The sequence below is a fragment of the Dipodomys merriami genome, unplaced genomic scaffold, assembly GCF_024711535.1.
Source record: "Dipodomys merriami isolate MVZ:Mamm:240054 unplaced genomic scaffold, mDipMer1.0.p SCAF_11, whole genome shotgun sequence".
In the NCBI taxonomy this organism is placed as follows: domain Eukaryota; kingdom Metazoa; phylum Chordata; class Mammalia; order Rodentia; family Heteromyidae; genus Dipodomys; species Dipodomys merriami.
This window is the reverse complement of record NW_027202382.1, coordinates 16,815,761-16,842,494: the sequence shown is the minus strand read 5'-3', so window position 1 is coordinate 16,842,494 and position 26,734 is coordinate 16,815,761. Positions and strand designations below refer to the sequence as shown.

The following is a 26,734-nucleotide window of genomic DNA, read 5'->3' as shown; positions in this document are numbered from 1 at the left end:
ATAATATATAAAGAAAAATTAGCAGTGCCAGAGGTGGGGGTATTCCGAACTAGGATAGCTACATCTGGCCATGTCTTCAGGCTGCATCTTTAACAGAGGAGGAAAAAAAAAAAAAAGAATGGCAGACTATTTTAAGAATGGAAGACTTTTCGTTCGAGAGAAACAAAACATGAGGGGGTTGGTGCTTGCTTTGTAAACACCAACTCTCCTGTAACTAATGAAGTCCCACAGAGCAAGTACTCTCCCACTCCCAGGAAATGACATTAATCCATTCACGAGGTGTCCTTGTGACCCAAAGACCTCCCACTAAGCTCCACTTTTCTGCCTTGAGCAGTCAATGTTGTTTGTTTGGGGGAAACCACATTTTTAAATCTAGTACTCAACTAGACCCAAAACTTCGTGAGGATGCAGAGAAGGAGCTGGAGCTGGCCACGGAGGAAGATGGTGCTTTCAAGTGGTGGTGTGGTTGAGGTAAGCACTCTACCACTGAGCCACCTTCAAAGTGCTGGTTGAATATCACATTTGTATTGAATTTTCCCAACAGTTTACTGGATTATGTTTCACATATACCAGGAGTAGACTGACGGCACCAGGTATACGGATGTCATGTATAGTTAACCGATGATAGAAAAACAAAACATTTTTATAGAAATGGGGGGATAGTCCATCAAAATATTTATACTGAAATATACAGCATTTGGGATATAAAACTTTACTTTTTCTAGCAGCCAAGACCAAAGAGGAAGCAATGGTTCAAGACCTGGTGAATTGGTAGGAACAAAATTATCTCTGGCCATGTACCTAGGAATTCTTATCTTCTAGCTGGTGACAGAATAAAAACCTGGTCTTCATGACAGCTTTATAAGAAACATGGAGACTTTGCCCTAGTAGCTCTTTCTTGTCAAAACAGTCATATAGGGCCCAGAACACATGACTGGTAAATAGCATCTTTGAGCACTTTCCCTTGATTCCTCTTTTTTTGTTTGGTATTGGGACTTGAACCCAGAGCTTCATACTTGGTAAGCAAGTGCTCTACTATTTCAGCCATCCCAGCTTTTTTCTTTTTAAAAAGACTTAAGTCTTGCTATGCAGGCTGGCCTTAAACTCTTTAACAGTTAATCCTGCCTCTGGCCTACAGGAACTGGGATTACAGGTATGCACTACCACACCCCACCCTTGATTCCTCTTGAAGTAGAAGGGAGGGCAAGGAATGGCATTTAGTGAGCACTTATGTGTTGGACCCATGCCCAGCTTCTAGGGCTTCAGAGACCACAATTGCTAAAGGATCCAGCTCTGCCTCATGGAACTCCTGTTCACAGAAAGTGGTTATGTGGCCTCTAGAACACTTGGCTTCTTTGCACAGGGCAAGCCAAGACCTCTGCCAGGCCACTCATCATGCACACTCTCCTCCACTCCTCTGGTAAGTAGTCCTAGAGAGCAGCTAGAGGCAAGAATTAAGAGGATACTTGGAGCCAGGGCTCTAAAAAGGACAGCTCTCCTCCAGTGACTTGGGGGAGCCTTCACCACAGATATATGCCCAGGCCTTGTTGGGATCCCAAGTGCCCACCAACTCCAATGGATATGTGGGGCTGCTTTAGTTCCTGTAGCCCTAGACTTCCCCCAGCGTGGCTGGGCTGCATTTAGCAGGTCTTAAAGGGCTACTGAGTACAAGAGTGACTTTAGGATGCCCCAAGCATTTATAACATCAGGGTAGCAAGGAGGTCCGTCAGGCCTAACAGTCTCATTTTACAGATGGAGAAACTGTCATCCAACGGAGAGACTTGCACCAGAAGGCACAGTGGGTTGGCTCCAAAGTGCCCAGTGAGGCCCTAAAGGAAAGAGTATTTGTATTGGGTGTTAGGGTATCTCACAGACGGGGAAATGACAGGCCTGGGTTTATAGGCCATGTGAACAGGATAAGCCCCTTCCCTGTCTTACTGGTACACATGGGGCTAGCCTGAGGGCAGAACAGGAGCTATTCTGTGGGCCATTTTCTGGTTATCTGTCACCAGGGGTCTCAGGGAGTGGTGAGAACCTGGTATTTGTACAGAATTTGCCCCTGCCTGTTTTCTCTGGAATAGATTCCTGCTGCTCCTGTCAGTGGTCCTCACAATGCAGTGGCTACATAGCAGGGTAGAAGCATCTTTTATTATTATTATTATTGTGAAAATACCATACAGAGGGGTTACAATTACATGGGCTAGTAATAAGTACATTTCTTATCAAGCATTGTTGCCTCCTCCTTTGTTTCCCCTTCCCAACCCTTCCCATCTCCCCCCCATTTCCACCCCCCCCCGCCCCCCCCCCCCCAAGCAAGAAGCATCTTGAGGGCTGGCCTTTTTAATGGGGACAGATCTAGTGGTATTTGGCTCTATCCAGGAGTCTGCTGGACCTCCTGCATTCTTTCCAGAGAATACCCCACAATTTGTTCATACATTTGTATTTAAGAAGGATGGTGAGCCAGGCGCCCGTGGCTGGGACTTATAATCCTACTTAGGAGTCTGAGATCTGATTCTGAACCACCCTAGGCAGACAAACCCTAGAGACTCTTATCCAGTTAACCACCACAAAGCCAGAAGTGGAGCTTTATCTTGAGCACTAGCCTTGAGCACTAAAAGTTCAAGGATAGTGATCTTACCACAGCTCCCTGGGACTTGATTCTTTGGGTGTACCATCACTGAAGTGATTGATGTGATAGATACCAGCCAGGATCATCAGCACACCAGGAGGGGACATGGCTTGTCCTGAAGGGATTATAGAAGAGCAGGGGTGGCATTAGAGACAGTTAAGTTTTCAGGGTAATCTTTGTTGGAGCTGATGCTGGGGTTTATGTCTGCATGTGTGTAATTCTTAGTGCCAGGGAAGTATCCTCTGTGTGTCTCTCTGCCTGGATGGCTGCCCTATGCAGTAGAAGCCCAGGCTGGAGTCAAGCAGATCTAGAGGTAGCCATGTGTCTCCTGAATGATCCCATGTGTCTCCTAAAGTGGACATGTATACTGATTGCTTTGGGCTGCAAACTGGCTGCATGTGAATGACCAGCTCAGTGATGATAGATAGTAGAGATGACTATGAAAGCAGCTGTCAAATTCCTAAGACTTGTTTCCAGCCATTGGGGAGTTCTCATTGGATCCTGCACCCTTTCAGGTGTAGGGACCCCACTTTACCTATGGAGAAACCGAAGAGCAGGGAGGTTAAGCAGCTAGCTCAAGACAATTCAGCTAGTTAATTGTGGAGTAGACTTTGTGTTTGAGCCATACAGCATTTTCTCTCTAGGGCCTGTCTAGCCCTGGTGCATTGTTACTGTTTAGATTCCAAGCACTGCTGACTTGGACTGTGCTTAACTGATGGGGTTTAACAGTCCTCAGTATCTCAGGGCCCAGGGCAGCAGTGGTGGAAATCTTTATGAAGAGATAAATGAGCATCCAAATGGAGCCAAGGAAAAGTGTGCATGCTCACCCAGGGCTTTTGCTCCCCCTGCCCCCATCTGCCTCAGCTGTTCCCCTCTACAGCTACCACTTGTTACCTATAGGAATCACATCGTCACTCCAGAGTTGATGCCTAGGTCTTCACGATCCTCAGCCCAAATGCCCACCAGCCTCTTACACCTCATTCTCTCTCCCCCACAGCATCTCTGAAAGTGCCTCTTAAACTCTACAGGGCTATGAAAAGATAGTGCTATGGAAAGATAATTACACACACACCCTCCAAGCTTTCCTTTCTGTGGATAAGGAAACTGAGGCTTTAAAATGAGTAACATTTTTGAAATGTTTTAAATCCACTGATTAAAGTAAAGCTGTCTTATGAAGCGATGAACTACCCATCCCCAGAGAGATCCAAGCAGATGCGAGACTGCCAGCTTTGGACAAAAAAGGACGTTAACATTTCAGATGGGTGGTGGCTTAAGCAGCCTGTGAGGTCTGAGACGCCAATTCACTGATCTGCCTTTCACCCATGACAGCCCCAGGCAGGGAGCATTAAAGGACCCCATCCTTGGATCTAGGTAAGGCTGGGGACATCATTCCTTAATACCAGGCTGGTTCATCCCAATTGTTCATTCATTCAGTCTTTCCTCTTATTATCCTTGGCCCATCTCTCAGATTATAGTCTTGGTCTCTCCCATGCCCCATCTGGCCTTCAGTTTCCTCATATAAGAAAGAACCAGAACCTTTCTGGATTTCCGTCCTGTCCTTGTGTTTAAATATTTGGTGTCCCCAGGCCAGGCTTCTTGTTGGGCCAGTGGTCAGGTTGCTTCACAACATAGTTTCCCCTTTCCTCAGGTCTCAGTCACAGGCTCTGCATCTCCAGCAGCTGGAAACCTCTGATGGAGTAGAGGGTACTACACATTCATCTGACCTGTGTGGATCACTTAGTATCATTCCTGAAAAATAGGGCACACGTTGCCAATGTGAGTCCACAGGGAATATCAGCTTTGCATGTTAGCCTGAGAGCTTTGTCCTGCTTGCTCCTTCATGTGCTATTCTGTGCTGTTGAATTCTCTGGCCAGTCACTCTCTACAGGGTTCTCTGCCCAGCCACTGGCAACTAAAGCATCATGGTGCTGGAGCAGGAGGCCCTTGGGACCCCTTAGTGCACTTAGTCCTCATATAGCCATTCCCAGAGGGTCTGAGGAATTCACTGAGAGGTTTATAGCGCTAAGGACCCCTGCTTAGGTAGGACTGACTGACTAACCCTTTGTGCCTTTTATAAAGTGTTCAAGGTGTCATCTCACAAGATGACTCACTTCAGCATTAATTGAACGCATTTTCAGATCATTTTACATAAGCAATTGCACATTAAAAAGTCTTTGGTATGCTTCTATTATTAAACCAACTTTATAGTATAGTAAGAGAGAATTAAGAAAAAGTCATTTTGCAGAGGTCTGTTTCCCTGGCATGGATGCCTTCCTTGGCTACGCTTCCCTCCTCCTCCTCCTCCTCCTCCTCCTCCTCCTCTTCCTCCTCCTCCTCTTCTTCTTCCTCCTCCTCCTCCTCCTCTTCCTCCTCCTCCTCCTCCTCCTCCTCCTCCTCCTCCTCCTCCTCCTCCTCCTCCTCCTCCTTCTCTTCCTTCTCCTCCTCCTCCTCTTCCTTCCTTTTTTTTTGGGGGGGTCAGTTGTGACCTCTTGGCCTAGGCACTGTCCCTAAGGTCTTCAGCTCAAGGTGAGTGCTCTACCACTTGAGCCACAACACCACTTCCAGTTTTTTGGTGATAAATTGGAGATAAGAGTCTCAGGAATGTTCCTTCCTGGACTGGCTTTCAACCACAATCCTTAGATCTCAGCCTCCTGAGTAGCTAATATTACAGGAATGAGCCACTGGTGCCCAGCTTACTCCTCACTTCTGCCCATTGTAACTTGAGGTGTTTCTAGCACTGTTCAACTTCATAAAGCCCATCGGCTGTCCCCTTGTGTCTTCTTACCCTCTGGGATGGCCTCTTTTAGTGACAGCACTGAATAAAATGGTCCTCTGTGTTATGTGTTATAGTCATGCATGACCTCTGTTGCAGAGGACAGGCAGAGAAGGTGGCCTTGGCTCTGCTGCTGGCTTGCTGTGTGACCCTGGGAAGATTACTGCACTTCTTTGGGCTTCAGTCCCTCATCTGTAAAGCTACATTCTGCCTTTTCTTCATTGGGTGTCATGAGGATCCAAAGAGTTGATGGCTTTAGGCAACTTTATACACCCTCAGGTTACCTGTGATCACATTGGGCTTCTCCACCTGCCCCAGTCAGCACAGCCTCTGACAGTCCTGGCACTTTCCTCCCTTCCAGTGGTGAGTACATTGCCCTCTGCTCTCAGGAAAGGTGAGCACTATCTGAATGCATGCTCTGGAGGGCCTGCCTTGGGCTCCTATTATCTAGGACTAGACTTTTGAACACCACTGAATGCCTCTCAGAGAAGAGCCGTGACTGGGTAGTGGAAAAGCTGTATCTGGCATTCCTGAGATTTCCATTTTGTTTGCTGTTCTGTCTTCTCATTCCTAGATGCTGGTCTAAGAGCTGTAGAACCCAGGGCCTTCCAGTGTGCAGTTCTGACCCTCTCTGCCCAGCTCTGCAGTGCCCTGGACTCTGCTCCCATGAACTTAACCTCTCCTCTGCACCTGGGCTGCACCTCCCCCCCCATCCCCCCGAGTTGTGTCCCTGAGTCTTCTCAGAATCTCTGTCCCTGCTACCTCTCACTCTCTGCCTCCCCTGTGCTCTTCCTCTTCCCCGCTCTCCCAAGTGGCCTCAGGCTTCAGTTCTCATGGTAGTCACTGTTCTCCTCACTGATGGAACTCTCCTTAAAGAGCAAAGTTCTCAGCCCAATATCATCTTACTCCTTGAGGCCCAGGGAGAAGTACCTGCCAGTTACCTGTTAGGAAGCTGAAGAGAACAGAACAGAGCAGGGCAGAGAAGATCTCCTAACTTCTAACCTAGGGTGCTGGGGCCTTGTTTTGAAATGTTTTGAAACCTGTCCTTACCTCCCCCTGCCTGGCAGGCAGAAGGCTTGGTTGTGGATGGTGCAGAGTTCCCTGACTAGTCTATCATTTACCAGAATGATTTACCCACTGGACAGGAAGGAGATAATCAAGTATAAATAGATTTTGCATTAGTCACCTCATGACTTTCCTGTTCTTGAGAAACAGTGGAGCTCACACGCCCAGCCCAATGGTGCTTACCTGCCTAGCAAAGCAGACTGAAAAGATTAGGAAGCTGGGTTCCATGGAGAAGGGCACTCCAGGGGCTCTTCTTCTACTTTCTCCTCTCCCTTGGAACCCTTGACAATGAGTACATCTGGATTTTCAGGAAAGATTCAACAAAGTAAGAATAGGGCTAGATATGGTAGGGCATACCTATAATCTCAGCTGTAGGGAGGCAGGAGGATTATGAGGGATTGCAAATTTGAGGTCAGCCTGGACTATATAGGGAGACCTGTCAAAAAAAAAAAAAAAAAAAGACTAGGACTGGCTGAGGATAGCAGGTAGTCACTGGTAACACATTGGTTGGGGGCTGATGAAAGTCCCTTGCTTCCTAGGTGCCCTCCCATGGGGGAGGTTGAAAAGTCTGGTCAAGCACATGATTGACTCTAGTATAAATGAGCCAAGAGGAATGAATGACACTGGAGAAAGGATTGGTCTTGTCTTAGGTCTCCAGAGAAGGGGTAGGCTGCGCGGAGAGGGTGGCATTTGATTGAAGCTGCTTATCTTTATATTTTCACTCAACCCTTTCACTGTTTGGTCTTGCTCTTGTTCCTTAACACTTAGATTTTTTTGTTTGTTTTGAAATAAAGGTCTCACCTGGTAGCTCAGGCCAATCTTTAACTTGCAATCCTTCTGTCTCTGCCTTTTGAATGCTGGGATTAACAGGCCTGTGGCCACCACATCTGGCTTATCAGTTGCTGCTATTGGGATTACCTCATATTTTACAAAAATTTATTTCGTGTGTGTGTGTGTGTGTGTGTGTGTGTGTGTGTGTGTGTGTGTGTGTGTGTGTGTGTGTGTGTGTGTGTGTGTGCAGGCGCATGTGCGCGCGGGCATGCATGTACACTAGTCCTAAGGCTTGAACTTAGGGCCTAGGTGCTGTCCCTGAACTTTTTTTGCTCAAGACTAACTCTCTACCACTTCAGCCACAGTTCCCTTTCCAACTTTTGGGTGGTTAATTGGAAATAAGAGTCTCATGGACTTTTCTGGCCAGGCTGGCTTCAAACCACAATCCTCAGATCTCAGCCTTCTGAATAGGTAGGATTACAGGCATGAGCTACCAGCTGTCCCACACCCAAGGTGCAGGTGTCACAAGGGCTGAGCTGTCCATTTTGTTGTTTCCTAGAGCCTCAGTAGCTAAAGCAGTGCCTGGCACAAAATAGATGCTCTGTAAACAGTAGTTGAATATTAATGAGCACATTAATCACTCCAGACATCCAGGTCTAGTCTATAGAGTACAGTCTCCCTCTGGACCCAAGAGACCTCCTTTCCTCCTCTGAAGAGTGCAATGTCTAAAGAATATGAGTTTGGGCACTTGTTAAGTGGAAAGGTGGTAAGGAGGTTGTTGGTTGTGGCCTCTAGGTGGCAGGTGGACAGAAGCTGTCTCTGCAGCTGGCCGTGGACTGTGTGCAAGATGTTGCCTCTTCTTCCCTGGGCTGAGAGCTCTTGGAAGGAAGAGGCTGGTCACTTATCTTCAGTTCTCCTCTGGACTCAATAGGTTTGACTCACTGGTTTGAGGAATGATTGAGCGCTGGAATGCAAGCCTGGATGGGGAATGAATGAACAAAAGAGAAACAAAAGAAAGCTCCCAGTGAACAACTCTTCCCATTTGGTAAAAGCCCACTTGCTGAAGTCTTAGGGCCTTACTGAGGGGAAAAGTATGATGTTCTCCTTCAGCAGATGATTATTTGTGAGCACTTGCTATGCACCAGCCCTGTTCTGTTCACTAGACATGAGCAGAGGACAAAACCCCTCTTCTAAAGGAGCTTACAGTCAGTGCAGGATCTGACTGTTATTCCCACCAACTCATTTTGCAGACCCTGGAGGTCAAAGGCTTCCTTATGATCAACAAGAGACTTGGCCCAGGGCATGGCCACTTTCAGAAGTAGGATGGTAGCCAGGTGCCAATGGCTTACACCTGTAATCCTAGCTACTCAAGAGGCTGAGATCTGAGGATCACAGTTCAAAGCCAGCCTGGGCAGGAAATTCCGTGAGACTCTTATCTCTAATTAACCTCCAGAAAATTGGAAGTGGTGCTGTGGCTCAGTGGTGGAGCACTTGCCTTGAGCTGAAGAACTCAGGGACAGCACCCAGGTCCAGAGTTCAAGCCCCATGACTGACACCCCCCCCCAAAAAAAAAAGTCTGTGCTGTCTTCTGAGGATGAGAACTGCCTTTGGCCTAGAGGCTGGCAATTGTGTTCCACTCTTGACTTCATGGCAGATCACAACCCCAGGGGCTCATGGATTGTCCCTGTGTTCCCTGCACCCAGCATCACAGATATGAGGCCCAGGGTGCTGACTGGAACCCTGCCAAGCACTTGGAATGCATCCCCGGCCCCTCTTTCCACAGCTGTGAGAGCGTTGGCATTCTATCCAGGAGGGGAATGTGGAATGGAAAGGTTTCTCTCCCCACCCCTGCCCAATCTTGCCTTTTAGAATCCCAGAGATGATGGCAAAAGATCTGATGATTCTTCAAGAAACTACGAAAATAACTGTCCCCATACAGATTTGGGGGCTCAAGTTTACCCCAGCTAAGGGCTTGCTGCCTTCCATCTGCCCAGCAGCTGTTGTTGGCAGTGTGAGGCAGTGGGAAACACCCACTGGAGAGGGGTATGACACAGTTGGGAAGTTGTTTGGGACAATATGTCCTCCTGGGTGTGTGAGAAGATTAGAACAGTGAGGAGCAGAGCCTGGAAGACAGGTTCTGTGGTTCTCTAGCTGTGTCTGTCATCTAGGTCAGTTGAATCGGGGGCCGGGCAGTGTGTATGTGGGTGCTGCCCATGAGATGGGGATAGGTGGAGTGAGAGAGCTCACCACCCATTAGAGGATCATTGTAAGGAAGAGAAGTTCAGGTGACTGGTGGGGTCCTCAGCAAGTGGGAGGAATGTTGCTTACCTGTTGGGGACTGCCCTATCTGAGAATGGGAAGAAAGATTGTCGGAAGAATCAGACAATTCAGGTGTGAGTGCCTTTGGGGCTAAATAAATTAGAATACATTGGTTGAAGTATTGAGGGAGGGCCCCAGAATGCACCAGTGAGCTAAAGGCCCCCTCCCCAGAGGACTGAGCACCTGATTATGGAAGAGAAAGTGATCTCTAGGGCTGACCAAAGAGACTGCTTCCTGAAGCTCCCAGTCCTCTGAAATCTGAAAAGGTTTCCTATTATTTGACTAATTAATTGGTATCTTCTTAGTGTGGGACTCAGACTGGCTTTATGGAAGCTTACAGAGTTTGATGGAGGTCTGTATTTAAAAGGTGTCTTTTATATATTAGAAGAGGTGCCTCCCGAGGCTCTGGGAGGAAGCAGATTTTACAGATGAGAGAACCAAGTTGTGGTGGCTGATGAAGAACTCTGCCCCCTGCTAGACTCTTTTTCTCCCAGAGGGTTATCTGTATGGTGTTCAGGTCTGGTGGTGCAAGGAAGGACGCCTGGCAGCAGCATCTCTGTTTTTGTTTTTGTTTTTGTTTTTGTTTTTTTTTGGGGGGGTGCAGTAACATAGCAGGTACCTCAGGATTGAACTCATCCCCTTCTTCCTGAGTGTCTGATCAGTTCTTGAAACTGGTACAGCCCTTATGTGTCTGTATGTCACTCTACTTCTGGTCAGTTTTTGAAACAGAAACAAGCAGTGTGAGCAACAATACACAGAATGCCCCCTTTTCCCCTTTGTTCCCTAGCATACAGCCTGTGATCAGACTGGACACCTAATAAAGGCAGTGCTGAGAAAGATCCTCCCTAGGGGCCAGGTTCCCTGCTGTCTTCTGTTCTCACTGCCAGTGCCTCTTCATACCATTCATGCCAATGTGGTACTTAACGGATCTCTTCATTTCTTATCTGCTGGCTTGGAAGCCCCTGGAGAGCAGGATCACAGAGTGGCAAACTTCAGAACTTTCATCCTCAAACCACTGGCACCAGGGCTTGAGGTGTCAGTGGGACTTTGTAGTGACCTCTAGGTCAGAGCCTGCTGGTTTGAGTAGAATGTCATGAGAGCAATGAGTGGACTCCTAAGGGAAAAGGCCCTCTCAAGGCCTGAAAGTAGATCTTGATTATCCCTCCTTGCTGTCCAATGTGTCCAGGTATCCCATCCCCTGATTCTGGCCTCACACTTGCTAGTCTGTGGCTCTAGGGGCTCCCACCAATTTTCCTCATGTTTCCCTCCATGTTACAACTGACTTACATCCCTGTATGCCTTCCTTGCTGCCCCTGACTAGGTGCCTGAGCCCTCATCTTCCTCACACTGATGGCCTTCAACATGCCTTTCTTCAGCTCTAGCAGCTTGCTGCCAAATTAGAAAAGAACTGTATCTGAGTCTGCCTGACCCTTTCAGGCCCCTTTGCTTCTGTGTGGGTCATTCATTTCCATCTCTGCTCAGGTGTGTGTTTATTGAGAGCCAGTCATAGAATCCCACCTCACCACCCTAAAGCTAAGGTGGCAGGCAGTACATGGGTTGCTTCCATTTTACCAGTGTGACCAGAAACAGAGGCTGGAGTGACTGCTTGGGGTCCCTGACCAAGGGTAGTGAGCAAGAGCTGTGTCCTGGGCCGAGGGAAACCCATGGGCCTGACGATTCTGGAGGTGGCAGTCAACTGTGAAGTTAGACTAGGCAGATCCTCAGGGCCAGCTCTTGCCCTTCCCAGTGACAAAAAACTGAGGCTCAGAGCTGGAAGTAACAGTTTTAGCACCTGCTAATCTGATAAGCAAGCTGGGCTTCCCATCCCCCCCACCTCCCCAGGGTTTCTCTCCCAGTTAGTTCCAAGCTAGTTCCCATTCCCCTGTGTGGAGCTGGCTTCTCCTGGATGTCTCTGCTCAGCAAAGAGCTCATGCTGGACCACCACAGGCTTGGCAGAAAATCTGAACCCAGAGCTGTAGCTGAGGGCAGGGCAGGTAGGAGGTGAGTGGGATGGTATCACCAAGTAAGATGGTGAAGAGCAGTGCATCTAGAGTTTCTATGGAGAAGCTGAGGTATTGTGGAACATTCACTGAAGCATAGAACCCTCTGAAGGGCCATTCCACTGGGGGTGACTGTGGCATGAAGATGTGTCAAGTATGGATTTAGACATCTCCTTTAAATGGGGCCTGCAGAACATTACATGGTATATTCTGCTTGGTTGAGGGTAGGTGCTGGTCACCTGCAACAGACCATTTGGGGGCAGGTGGGAAAGGTGTTGGGGTCAGAAAAAATGTGATATTGACATATCCCTGGGCTTTGAGGGTAGAGTTGAAAAGATTACTGGAAGATCTGGCCTAGAACCTAAGCCCAGGGCCTTGGATTTGTACAGTCTGTACAGTTTCTCACTCTGAGAAACCACTTAGGTCATTCCCAGATGTTTTTGTTACTTTCATAATTTACACTCAGAAGTTAGAAGAAGAAAAAGTTTGCTTGTTATTACTACCCTCGGCCTGTTTACCCACTAAACTTTGAAACTGATTTTCATCCTAGATCAAGATGTGTTCGAAGCCTTCCAGTGCTAATGGGAAGCTCCTGATTGCTTTGTGAGCCCCCACTCATGCCCTAGGCTTGGCTCTGGATTGTGATCTCTAGTGGTGAGGCTGGGATTTAATCACCTTCAACCCTAAGACCCTTATCTCCACTGCTGGGGACATACTACACTGTTCTGAGTCACAAGGAATTAGAGCTGCAGCTAAAATCTGTGATCCATTTTTAGCTGACTTTAAGCTGTCTGTGCTACTGCTGAAAAAAACCTAAACCCATCTTCCCCTCGCTAGAAGTTATCTTTCATGGAGTGAAACTTTAGAATACTAGACTAGGAGACTAGTCACCCCCTTATTTTAAAGGTAAACAACTAGCTGGGTGCTGGTGGCTCACACCTGTAATCCTAGCTACTCAGGAAGCTGAGATCTGAGGATCATGGTTCAAAGCCAGCCCAGGCAGGAAAGTCTGTGAGACTCTAATCTCCAGTTATCCATCAGAAAACCAGAAGTGACATTGTGGTTCAAGAGGTAGAGTGCTTTCCTTGAGCTGAAGAGTTCAGGGACAGCACCAGGCCCAGAGTTCAAGCCCCACAACTGATTTTTTTTTTTTTTTTTAAAAAGGTGAATAACTTTTAAAGGCCAGGAGTTGGTGGGAGCTACCACTGAATGAATGGTGGCTGAGGTACAGTTTCAGCCCAGGCTTCACCATGCTTCCTTATGCATTTGGATAGCTCCTACAGCTGGTGTCTCTGTGATACCTTTCAACCACAGGTAACCTCTCTCCATGGTATAGATAGGAATGACCCTTCCCCATCTTTTCCTGACGGAGTCCTACTAGGGTTACCCATTGCAGGAACGATGGCTTTACCTCACAGAGTTAATGGTCTACAAGGAAAATGACCACCCCCTTTTTTCCCCAGAAAATCTGTGGATTTGTGGAAATTCCTCATTAATATTATCAGATGACTTGGTCTTTCTCTTTTTTTTTCCTTCTAGAATCTTGGGGCCCAGTGGTTGTGGGGTTACTGCCATCACCATGTATACCCACTTCTTTTACACTCTATATTTTCTTAGACATTATCTCATTTTGTCCTCAGAACTACCCTGAAGGCAGCCTTTACTCCTCTCATTTTTAAGACAGAGAAATGAAAAACCAGAGGATCTAGGCTACCTGCCAGGATTCCTGAGAACAGGCTTAAATTTGGTCTCCTTCTGCTGTTACCAAGTCAGTTCCTGTCCCCTCCCCCTTTCTTCCATTGAGAAGAACCTGTGCCCAGGCAGGTCTCACAGGCAAGGGACTCCCGACCTACAGAACTTACAGACTAAAGGAAGGGAGGCAGGGATCATCTGGCTTCAGAGCCTCTGCCCTCTTTATCTGTAAGGTCTCAGCAGTTAAGTGTGTGTGAACTTAGTTCTGGAGTCCATGTGCTGAGCTATTGGTGAGCTAGAGGAAGAGGCCTTGTATGCTGGTTACCAGCACATGGCCTCCAAGGAACCTAACTGGGATCCTGTGGATCCACAGCCTCCTGCCTATTCTTTGGGCCCAGCATCCCTACTCACCTTGCAATAGACCCAGCCCAGAATTGTTCAGCCCAGTCCACCTGGGTGAAACTACCAGGTGAAAATGTCCAAAGGGCTTGGCCCAAAGTAGCCACTCTTAGTGAAATGATGAGTTGCCAGGTTCTTGGCAGCCACAAAGAGCCTATGTGTTTGTGTACTCGAGGCAAGGAAAGGCAGAGTCCTGTCTGGAAAGAGCCTTGGCTTTGACACTAGATACGGAACTATAATTATTGTCTTTAATTACACGACAGTGCCTTGCCTGGGAGACAGGCTTGGTGATCAACTCCTTTCCTGACAGGATGGCTCCATCCCTGTGTAAGTACTAATATAATACACACTCGAGCTCACAGTTATGAACGGACCATTCAGAGTTGCCTCCCCAGGCTCCTGCCTGCTTTTCTAGGAGAGAGGGGCAAGTGCCTTCTTGCCTGCTGCTGAAGAATGTCACACACCTCTGAGCTGATTCAATTTAAGAAGCTGAGAGAAAAGAATGAACCTTTTCCTGATGCTGGAAAGGAGGGTGGCATGGGAGGGGAGGCCACGGAGGGTTGGGGTGCGCGGGATGGAGGGGGCGGGCAGAGCAAAAGCCAAACCCTGTGCTGGTGCAGAGCACATTCCTGCTTCTTTGATTTTTCACAACACTTGAGGGAAAAGGCAGGGCATGTGGTATTGTCCCCTTTATAGAAAAATCAGACTAGAAAAGGACTGGAGCCTAGCCCATCCTATGAACAAGGTTTCTGCCCTTGAGGGCAATTTTTGTGGTATGTTTTGTTGTTTTGTGAGTCCTTTCACTCTCCTATGTACTCCAAGGTTTTGTGTCACAGGTAAACCCCCTTGGTCCCAAGCCTTCTGAAAGACAGTCTCCACAGACTTTGTAGGCCTAGAAATAGACCCACCAAGTGAATCCACATACAATGCAGAGGATGCACAAGTTCCATAGAAGCCACCCAGGTTCTCAGCCCACCAGACTAGGTCACAGCGAAGGGCAGGCTGCCCTGAAGGTCCACAGTGCAGGCCCTTCCTGTTTAGGAAGTTGGAACAAGGTATGTTGGAGTTGAGAATGCAGTCTGGGGCCCCATGTGCTATAATCTCTCCAACAAGGGCCACTGAGAGATTATAGCACATGGCTCAAGGGGTAGGGGTCTTGTGGTTAGAGATCTCCATCTGCAGTAAAGGGTCCTGGGCCTCCTGAAATTCCTCAGGCTCTAATCTGGCCTGTCAGCAGATTTGTTCTCCCTAACTTCCTCTCTCCCTCTCTTCTGTATCCCTACCCATGATGGGATGTATGCCTGTTCTCTTGTCTCTTTGCCATTGCCATGCAAGCCCTGAGGCTGGCGACAGTGGCTTCTACTGTAGAAGCCACACCACTGACTGTGGTGTGGCAACCTTGTAACCTTCCCAGGGCTTTGCCTCTGATGGCAAAGACCTTGTAAATGTGAGAACAGAGTAGTTTGCAGACTGAGGCTGTGGTTCTGGGAAGAAATTGGGAGCAGAGACTTGAGAGCCTCACTTTCTCTGATTCCTGGTTTGATTTGAACAGGACATTGCCCCTCCTGTGGTCTCTTGTTCCCCACGTCTCAAGCCAAAGAAAGCTCTAACTTGACCTAAAGGTAGTAGTACTAGCATTAGCCAACTTCAGAGATGGTGATGGTAGAAGGGGTGGTAAGACACTGGACAACACTGCTTCTGGAAGTCTCAGGCACTTGTGCTCCAAAACTCATGAAGCTTCCCTGTTCTGGCTGTTGGTTTGGCGGCATCTCTGATGTGCTTATTCATTTTTCCTCAGCAGCCATCAGCCCTCTAGATGGCCTGTGGCATGTGACATTTGGTGTCATCAGCCGCTTCCACTTAGCACCCAAGAACCTTGTTTGTGAGCGGAAGTTTCACAGGCCTCCCTTGGGAATGCCTTTCCACACCAGCCTGCTTCCAAAGGGAATTTATTTAACTATGCCTGATTTAAAAGTTTTAACTGCATTTTAAAGTCTGTCATCTTGCACATGCAGTGTCAGAGTAAAGAGAAGCAGCCATTTCAGCTCTGGCACCCATGGCCAAACACTGTCTCCCACCTCTCCAGGGAGAGCCCTTCATGAAGAAGGGAGTGAGAGCCAAGGCTCCCCTGCAGGTCTCAGCCCTTCCCAGGTTCTACTTGTCACTGTCTCCCAATGAGATTTCCAGGCCTGGCCCAATCTGTGGATACTATTACTTTCCTGCTCCCAGAATTCAAAGACTTTGCATACTTTCTCTCCTCCAGCCATACTTCTCTAGGCTCCAAGCAGTATCTCGGCTCTCTCTTGCCAGGATACTGTACTTGATTTGCCCTTCTCTGAGTTTCTCCAGCAGTGCTGGCAAGGCCTGGCACTTGTTGAAATAGGATGTAAGTGGTCCTTTCCTCTGCTCTTGTCTGAGCCTTTACCTTTTGAAGTTGCTTTAATGGCTATAAATGTAATAACTAGTTGAACCGCATGATCTGTTTGTGCCTGAAAAATGAGTATACCAAAATAGATTTTAGGGGCTAACAGAAAACATGCTCTTCTGGATTTGAAAATGAGTTTCTGAGATACCTTATCTGACTCGCGTGGGTGAGGGGGTTATAACATGAGTCTTTGGGGTATCTGCTGTTCTGAGCACTTTATGGCTTATGGAACCATTTGTGGCCAGAAGTCCAGGCCAGCAGTATAAGGTGTGACTTAGGGTTGTGTTAGGGTCCTAGTGTTCTTTCCTTCCTCCCTTGAAGTGCCCATGGCTTGTCACTGATGCCTTGGAATCATAATTCTGAAAGCTCAGGGCAACAGAGATGCTATAAAGCTCCACTGTGCTCCCCTTTATGACATGGCAGGTGAGCAGCACTTTACAAGGGAAAGCCAGCTCTGTCACAGCAGAGTGCCAAGTGTCCATGTTACAGGCCTCTGCATGCTCAGTTGTCCCTGGTTGGTGGTGCATGAGCCAGGAGGATACTAACTCTGTTCATCTGTAGAGACTGCAGATCCCAAAGCTCTTTGTCTTTTTTCACACTTAGACTGGCATCCTGACCTCAGCATGAGGAACAGGCTGGCCCAGCCTCTGTCTCCCTTCATGCTGGGAAAGGCTCATCACTACAGTGGGCCAAGGGACAGCAGACTTTGAAATGGCCTGTGGAGGACAGAGCCAGGCAGTTGGTCAGCCACTGAGGTGAGAGATGAGTTTGGGGTGTGGTAGGAAGCACTTCAAGAGCATTCTGTCCCTTCAGTGGTCATTTTCCATTCTCCATGCCAGTTTCCTACTGGGCACCCAGGAGAATAGCATAAATAAGACCCAGGCAGCAATGGGAGGTAGACGTGACCCCAAATTGGGTTTCATGGATAGAGACTACAACAAGGGTATTTCAGTCATTGAGTTCCCAGGAAAGGGGTCGGGGGGGGGGGGGACAAATGCATCCATTAGTTGAACCTCTTATTTTAAGGTGGGTATCAAGGAGAAAGGGTCAACATGGTAGTCCCCAGGATCTACCATTGGCTTCTTAGGTCAAGAGCTAACAACTGAGCTGGATTCTGAGGATCCCACAGAGGTGGATACCATATGGGGAAAACAAGATTGCTTGGCAGGTGCCATGTTCGAAGGTGAAGAGAACAAAGCCCATGGCAAGTATGCCTGTAGTTTCACAGGCTTTAGAGGACCCATAAGGACTTATGGCTGTCCAGTGACTGGGGCTTTCCAACTCCTCCCGTTCAGTGGGCTGCATCCTGAGGATTGCTTAATGTTACTGTTAACTTGTCCCCTTACCTACCTCATCTATCAGTTTACCTTTACTCTGGTTCAAATTATTGAGTACATTGAGTTCCTGTAGTTGGTAGGTAGGCACTGGGTCAGTGGCAAATTCATCACATAGAGCCTCTGTATTCAAAAACCAAGATCAAGTTGGAAAACTAGTCTAGAATAAGAAGCTACATATACTGAGTCACAAGGCAATTTTTAAAAATATAATTGTGTTATTTATAATTTTATTATTAAGGTATTGTACAGAGGGGTTACCATTTCATAAGTCAGATAATAAATACATTTCTTCTTTCTTCCTTTACTTTTTCTCAGTTTCCCTCTCCTGTCCCTGGCCACAAGTTTCATAGTTTACTTTCCACATAGTGTATACTGAATACCATGCCTGCACTTATTCACCCTTCCTCCATTTCTGTATTCCCCCTATACATCCCCTAAAAAGACCTCCCCCCAAAAAAGGCAAAAACAAAACCCTCATGTTTCCATTTTCTGGAATTCATGTTGATAAATAGTATTTTAAATGTTCAGAAGAGTTAGGCCTTGGGTTCTTCCCCTAAGAATATCCTTTTTTTTTTAGCCTGACAGTGTGTAAATGTCTAGAGTCCTGTATAAGTTACATTTCCAGTTGTATTTTAGATCTAGCTTCCATATATGAGAGAAAACATGCACCATTTGTCTACAAGATATTTTTTTTAGCCAGCACTGGAAATGTCTTAAGCCTTGGGTAATTAATTGACACAAGAATGGGACAGATAACCCAGGGCATTAAAAGGAAAGAATTCCTCCTCGATATGGTTAGGGAGAGTACTGTAGGGAGATGAGAACTCAACCTGGCCTGGAAGGCCTTTGAGTGTTGAAAAGAGGAGCTAAAAGGGAAAGTGATTGTTGGTAAGCAAGCACAGACGCTGACCTCATTCTAGAGCATGTACTGTATAGATGCCCTGAGGTTTGTCAGGGACTGGAAAGCCAGCCAGTTCCTAGAGATAAGCATTGTAGATTCTTGCCCTAGTAAGTGTTCCCTGATTTAAGACCTGCCCTCAAAATGATGTACTCAGCTCATGTAGTCTGGGTGTGTATGCGCACATAGTCCAGGGATCTGCTTTTGAAGCCCTTTGAAATCTAAGTAGGCTGTAAGACCAGTCTCCCAGGTGATGATTCTTCGTTTTGAGCAGACTGTGGTCTGAGCACCAGCTGAATTATGTCCCAGGTGAGAACCTAGTAAACTGTACTTGGATGTGAGGGAAGGTGCTAGGTTTAACGCCTTTGGAGGTTGAAACACTCAATCCTGAGGTTAGGTGCCCTGCAGCTTCTTCAGGAAGCCGCCTGGCCTCACTCCCATCTGCTGACCCAGGCTGACTGTGGACGCACAGAATGGCAGTCATTTCAGCTTGGACACTTTTCAAAACAGCCATTATAGGTTGTCCTCCACTTAGAAAAATCTCCATAAAGAACCCTAGTACATTCTATTTTAAACAGCAGGAACCTTTCTGGTGAGTCTGTAAGAGGAATTAGTTGCAAATTAAACCCCCAGGAAGCGGAATGATTTGACCTGTTGTACAGAATTGTTGGATGTGAGCCAATTGGATGTTGAAAGACATCTGCCCAAGATGATGATTTGGGTCTCACAGTAATTGATTTCAAGCCATTCCTTCTAGAAGATGTTAGGGAGCGCACTTGCGGGTACCACCGGCTGGGGCCTCCTCTGTGGAGTAGGTAGGAATGATGGGGCATCTGGCCAGCTCCCTTTGGGCCTGTGATCAGGGCCTTTGCAGGGTTTTGTAGGTTTTCTTGGTAAGTTTTTTTCTCCTAATTTGAAACACCCCTCTTTTCTCTGTTCCCTGGCTCACGGTATTATTTATTCACTTATTAATATATTCTATATTGTCAAAGATAAAAAACAAACTGGACCAGCTTCCCTCCCCTCCCCCCTTCCCCCTCCTCCCTCCCTCCCATTGGAGGTTGAATGTGATTTGAGTGCATTAGGGGTTATGAGAGATTCCCCAGCAGGACCTCTGAGAACCCTGTCCTGTCCTCCCTCAGGTTTGGAGTACACTGTGACTACTGCCTGTTCACACACTGGCAGTAGGTGACCAGGCTTGGAAGTAAGACTTGAAAAAGCAGAGCTGTCTCCTAGTTAAGAATAAGAGACAGATGGTTGAAGCATTCAGGCCTGGAGGCCAATGGGCAGGACACTCTGCATCCTAAGAGTTTAAGATTCCTGAGGAGGGCAGAATGAGAGGCCTCTAGCCTCTTTGTCTTTGCAGGAGGAAGATGAGCAAGGAGACTTTTGGTCACATGATCTCTGGCCAGTACTGCCTCCATCAGGGAGACATGAGTGAAATCTGAAGTGCTTGTCTGTGTGGTGGCAGCTGTCACATTACAGCTGCCACCCTCCCCTCTGTCCTCCCCGCGGGCTCTGTCCAGTCCTGGCTTCCCCCAGTGCTGAGTGAGGAAGCTCGTCTGGCAGCACCACACAGCTGTCATACCACATCAGTTGTAGGTGTCCAGCCAGGGAAAATCTGCCAAATGCCAGCAGGTGATATACTTAACAAAACACTTGGGAAGGGAGCAATGGTTGAGATATAACATAAAGGTGCTCTTTCCCTCTTGGGCTTGGTAGTTGCTGCCCTATGAAAACATGTCATTTTTCTGAACTCTGAAATCAGACTTTTACCAGAACCTTGCCGTACAATATTCTGTTTAGGGGTGGTATCAGAAATAGTGAGTTGTGGGATAGAAGTTGATTCTATTGAAAGATACTGGGCAATGTGGAATGAGACATCCTCTCCTGTGGATTTGATCTGCTGACTGTGAATCATTCATACCAGATGTCAGCTAGAAATAAGGTTGTGTGTGCCTGTGCTCATGTGTATATGTTCTTCCCTAATGTATAACATCTGCACAGGGTTTTATGGTTTACAAGTCCCTTTTATATCCTTTGTCTGGTTTTATTTTATAGCAGCCCCGTGAAGTTGATATTAATATTCCCTACTCCACAACTGAGACTGTAGCGGCTCCACAAGGGCAGGTCTTTCATGAAAGACATGAGCAGGCTCATGTGAAAGGCAGGCACAGAGTTTGAACCTGTCTCTTTTGGTTTCAAAATGTGCATATCCATAAAAACTTTTGACACTGCACCCAATACCTGAGATCAGAGATGAAGTACCTTTGGTCTGACCTGCATTTGCATTTGTTTTAACATGAACAAAATCAATGAGAGGTGGGCCTGAAAAGAATACCTACATGCCTGGTGCTTCTCATTGGTTACTCACTGAGTTGTCAGTAAAGTTACTGAAAGTTACTGAAGTTACTGTTGTCAGTAAAGTTACTGAAAGCTCTAAAGAGATAAGAGGCTTGTTAGGGTCACCGGCTTGGAAGGCAGCCAGTGGAGAGTCCAACCCAGGTCTCATGGAAGCTTTCTACTCACTCATGTTACAGTGTCGCCATAATCATATGTAAACATGAACGTCAACAATGATTGGGTAACTGAGGTCAGTAGGACATCTGTGAGACTTTTTTTTTTGGGGGGTCCAATCATGGGGCCTGAACTCTGGGCCTGGGCGCTGCCCCTGAGCTCTTCAGCTCAAGGCTAGTGCTCTACCGCTTGAGCCACAGCGCCACTTCCGGCTTTTTTCTTTTTGCTTATGTGGTGCTGAGGAAGTGAACCCAGGGCCTCATGCATGCAAGGCAAGAGCTCTACCACTGAGCCACCTTCCCAGACCCGAGGTCAGTAGGACATCTAAGTCTGGTCCCTTGGCAGATGAGAAGCTGCCAGGGACATGGGTCACTATCCAGGATCTGCTGGCTGCTTTGCTAGGTTTCTACCTCACATAAGCCTCCTTGTTGCTGGCTGGCTGTAGGTCTTTGGGATGCTCTGGTGGTTGGTCTCAGCTCTGTAGTACTAGCTTTCTGTTTGGGAGATCTCATATTCCAGAGTGAGTGGAGCCCCTTCCTCCCAGGCATAACTGAATCTCAGGCTCACATCTGAAATTCCTTAGTTCTCAACAGTGTGTCCACATTCATACTCCTAGTTATTTTTAGGTGGGAACTTCCTATTTTCTGTTTTATCCCACTTTGGCCTCCCTGCCTGGCTGTGCTTATACCTTATGTCTTGTAGTAGTGTTGGAGCTGCCTTATTTTTAGCTTGGCTTGTTTTTCTTCCTGTAACTTCCTTTTTCTTCTAATTTAGCACATGCAAATACACACTCGGGCATCCTTCCCCATCCCACCCTCAGTGTACTCACTGGGTCATAAGACAATCCAAAAGACAAGTGTTAAGCCCCATCTCAAAAAGAACAAATAAATAAATAGGAGGTGTCTCCAGCAAATCTCCAAGATCTCCTTGTAGCACAGGCTCTTGCTTGTTGTTTTCTTAACATTTCTCTACCTGTCAGTCACCTCATCCACCACAGGTTTCTGGCTGAGACACTCACATGCTTGCCCCTAATAAGAAATGCTTCTGACATTCCTTGAAGAAAAAACCCACTATCATGTGTGGGTAGGTAGCTGTAAGGAGCTCCAGCCAGCATTTGGCTGCTAGAGGGCCTGGGTGTGAGAATGGGAGTAGGTGTGTGCACATGTACAACCCCTTGATTCTGTCTCAGGTGCCCTTGGCATTCAATTCCACTACAGGAGTCCTACAAACACTTGCCATTAGATAGACCATGTTGGTGTCATTAGTTCATGTATACCATCCTGTGTGTAGTGGCCAGGGAGAAGTGAGAATCCAGCCCAAAATTTGACAAAATATAGCCATGAGGCAATGAGACTTGCCCAGCCTCCAACTAGGGATAAAGTGTGGGGCAGGAGTTCATACTTGCCCCTTGGCTTCTTTTAGAAGTCTGTAGTGACTCTTTCCCTTCTGCTGACATGATCTGCTGGCCTGTCAGTATTTAAGCAGATGACACACTTACCTAGCCTCCAAGAAGACTGTATATGTAGGTGAGAGCCTACTCAGTCTTCAGGGCAGACTTGGGCATCTGTCATCCTCTCAGTCCCTTAGCCAAGAGTCACTTTGGGAGACAGCCTCCTCTGTGCAAGCCTCGGGGGCCTGGCCTCTTTCATCCTGAGCACACCTGCCTTCTCAGGCAACCTGTTTGTTTCCATCCAGCCTAGGTTGTTTTTTTGATTCAGGATTGCCAGGCGGTGGGATTAAGTTGATTTGAGACTTAGAAGAAAGAGCACCAACCCCCAGGAATTTGAGGAAGCTTTGTGGCAAAACCATGGGTCCTCAGGAGCAATTAGATGTATCTACTAACCTTACCACTTTTTGTGGGGAAATGTTACCATTTGTGGTGCTGAAACTGTAACTATAGTTCTTTAAAATGTATCTTAAGCCAGGTACTGGTGGCTCAGGCCTGTATTCCTAGCTACTCAGGAGGCTGAGATCTGAGGGTCACTGTTCAAAGCCAGCCTGAGCAAGAAAGTCCGTGAGACTGTTATCTCCAATTAACCACCAAAAAACCAGAAGTGGCGCTGTGGCTTAAGTGGTAAAGCACTAGTTTTGAGCTGAAGAGCTGAGAGACAGCCTCCAGGCCCAGAGTTCAAGCCTCATGACCAAACCAAACAAAACAAAACAAAACTGGCGCCAGTGGCTCACACCTATAATCCTAGCTACTCAGGAGACTGAGATCTGAGGATTGCAGTTCAAAGCTAGCTGGAGCAGGAAAAGCCAGGAAAGGCTGTGAGACTCTTTATCTCCAATAAACCACTAGAAAATTGATAGTGATACTGTAGCTCAAACCATAGAGCTTTCGCCTTGAGCTGAAGAGTGCAGGGACAGTGCCCAGCCCGGAGTTCAAGCCCCACAACCAACCAAAAAAAAAAAAAAAGTGTCTTAAAATCCATTGGCTCTTTGAGTGGCCAGGACATTGTTTAGGGGTCTGTTATAATTTAAATGTTCATCTTGGGGCTGGGTGTGGTAGAGCACATCTGTAATCCCAGCACTAAGAAAGCTGACACATGAGGGGAGAGTCAGCTAAGCTACATAGAGAGACCAAAGCCCAAATTTAATTTGCTTCAAGCTTCAAGTTTATAAACATCATATGAAATGGAATTTGTTTAGAAATTGCCACAAAGGCAGAGACTTAATCCAAAGCCAGCCCCAGTATTCAGTGCATGCAGGAGCTCCATTTAGAGGAGATAAATCCCAGCTCCCATACATAGCCTCCATCTTCTACTCTTCCTCCCTGAGCCTCAGTTTTCCCAGGTCCTGGGGTTAATATAAACTCATTGGATGATGCCTGGCTTATAAACATTCAGTGCTGTAGGAGCAGTACTAGAGTGTAGTTTTTGTGTGCACATTTGTAACACTTTAGTACTTATTTAAGCTCGTGCTTATAATCTCAGCACTTGGGAGGCTGAGGCAGGAGGACTGAATGTTCAAGGCTAACCTGGACTACATAGTGAAACTCCCATCTCAACAAAAGTGATTGTGAGGAGAGCAAGAGCTCTGGATAAGAAAATTCAACATACATATGATTAAAAATGAAGTCGGCCTTCAGAGACCAGAGTTGTTAGTAACGTGTATTTTTAGCCCCTTTTTTACTTGCTTATAAAAATAGGTATCTACATCTTGATGCACACATCCCTTTCTACATAAATGCTCTCCTAGCCACATATCTTGTCCAATGTCATTAGTTCTTTTGAATGGCTCTATGATGTGACTATAGCCCAGTGTATCTAGTCATTCTCCTATTCAGAGCCACATCCCCATTCATTTATTTCTGCATGTGGGTCTGGGTATTTTTAGAAATAGAACTTCGGGCCATACGGTGTTTAGATTTTGTTAGCGCTATCAATTTTACCTCTGTAAAGGCCATTTTCAGTTTATACTCCCTCTAGCAGTCTGTGAGTACACTCCCTTCCTAGAGTATACAAATACTGTAAAAATATTTTTTTTCTGTGCTAAATTTTGAATTTTCAAAACAAACAACAAAAAAACTGTTGTTCCTTCAGCCAGAATTTTCAGAGCGTCTGTGGAGCCAGGTTCTGTGGTAGGAATCGCAGGGGATGTGTCAGGATAGATTAGACTTGAACTCAGCCCTCAAAAGTAGGGTGGGAATGGGAGCTGAGCATGCACATTGCTAGAAAGTGACAGACATCTCAGGCTCCCAAGGATGGAAATAGATGCCAGTGACAGGTTTGGATTCATATTTGAGCCTCTGCATTGCCTCTAGCAGTGGGGGTTTGTGATGGGGGTGGGGCAAATCAGAAGAAAACTGGAATTGACTCTGGGGCAGCAGCATTTCAGGCTGGGTCATTAGGGGCAGCCATATGGAAGGGGTTGCCAGTGGGGAGTCCATCTCTGCTTAGACTCCTACAGTGCCTCAGCTTTCAGGTTCCAGAAGGTAGATTACACCTTTCACAGAGTGGAGTCCCTGCGGGGGTGGGGGGGGTGGGAGTGGGGTGGGGAAGGCATGCATGCACATGCGCATGTGTGTGTGTGCTCACTCACGTGCACCAGTCCCAATCTTGGGGCTTGAACGTCTTTTGCTCAAGGCTAGTACTCTACCACTTGAGCCATAGCTCCACTTCTACCTTTTCCTGAGTAATTTGTTGGAGATATCTCAGACTTTCCTGCCTGGGCTGGCTTGGGACCTTGATCCTCAGATCTCAGTCTCCTGAGTAGCTAGGATTGCACTCAGCTCTGCAGGATACTTTTTTAGGCCACTGAGGAGGAGCTGTTTTGTTTTTGTTTTTGTTTTTAAGAGGCTTCCTTCCACATAATTGGTGGGATACTACATGGAAGGTATAACAGCTATTGGTAGGGAAAAAGCCACTTGAGCAGGGTGAATCAGGCATCAGTGGCTCACACTTAGGAGACTAAGATCTGGAGGACCAAGGTTTGAAGCCACCCTGGGCAGAAATATTCACAAGACTCCATTTCCAAAATAACCAACAAAATAGCTAGACTAGAGGCATGGCTCAAATGGTAGAATCCCCGTACTAGCAAAGGAAAATGAGTAAGGTAAATTAACGATAGTAGAGGTAACAGTGGACTTGGAAAGCAGTAGTGTAGAATCATAAACCCTTACTCGGGATCCATGCTGGTTTCTTATCTCCTGATCTTGGCAGTTGTCTTGTGAGGTGACAGATGCTTGAATTGGCAAACTGGAGATTCGAGAGCAAGTGGGTAGATGAGTCGGTCACTGGTGTAGTCCAATGGTGAGCCAAGGTGTAGTCAGGAGAGTCAGTGGTGTAGTTACCAAAGGTAAGAACACTGATGTCCCAATTCAAAGGCAGTCATTCAGGAGAATTCTTGTTCAGGGGAGGATCAACCTTTTTGTTCAATACAGGCCTTCAGCAGTTTGGTATGGCCAGCCTCCCTGTGGGGAAGCAATGTGCTTTACCTTTTCTATCAATTTAAGTGTTGGTGTTATCCAAAAACACTCCTAATAAAACATCTAGAATTGTGTTTGACCCTATATCTCTCTATATTCTGAAGACCAGCCAAGTTGACACTTAAACTAACATCCTATACAGAAAAGCACAGCTTTTGATTAAAGTGGAGCTTCTTACTAGGCAGGGTTCTCAGTGTACATGATGGCTAGATTTTGGAACTTGCTACCAGGTGGATGGATCCTGAGGTTATATGCTGATAGGATGGGTACTCTTATATGTATCCACTTTCTCCTTCAAGTGCTAGAGCTATATATAGCAGTGGAATAGGAAGAGATATGGGACCCTTAGACTAAGGGACTCAGACTAAGAGACTCTAGAGTCAGAACAGTCCCAAGGTCATTTGGCTCAGTCCTTCTTACCTCAGCTGTGAGGGATCTACCCAAAGGATCAGGCACTTGGCCAATGTCACACAGCTGGTGAGCGGAGAGGCAGACTGGTCCCCAGCCAGCAGCTTCCTCATCACTACCCAGAAGGCTGAGGTTGTCTATAAGCCCCTAGGGGGATTAGTTTCCCCTTGTGAGGAAGACTGGACAAAGAGCTCACTAGATCTCAGCAGGTCACTTCCACTGGGCATCTGTACTGGACACAGGGCATGATGCCAGCAACAGCCTCTCAGCATGAGGCAGTGACTCCATGACTAGTCACAGGTGTTCAGGAAAGTTTGACCACTGTGGCCAGAAAACCTGGTAGGTGAAAGGGATGGCCCTGGCTCTGCTGGGGAAGGTGGTACACTGCATCTACCTCGTGGTTAGCTTGTAATCACTGGCTTAGTGCCAGCCAGACTAGGACTAGTAGCATGTGTCAACCACCCTGTGCAGCATCCAGAATGTGCTGAGTTCCACCCTTATGGGCAGCTCTCTGCCTCAGAGTACTACCCTTTGATTTCTTGCTGCCCGACCATAAGGATGCCTGGAGGTCCTG

At 47.0% G+C, this 26,734-nt stretch overlaps 1 protein-coding gene across 1 annotated transcript in view; it reads left to right on the top strand.

Moving 5' to 3' along the window:
* Positions 1–26,734, top strand: part of LOC138819024 (SH2 domain-containing adapter protein B-like) — a 136,904-nt gene that overhangs the window by 52,551 nt on the left and 57,619 nt on the right.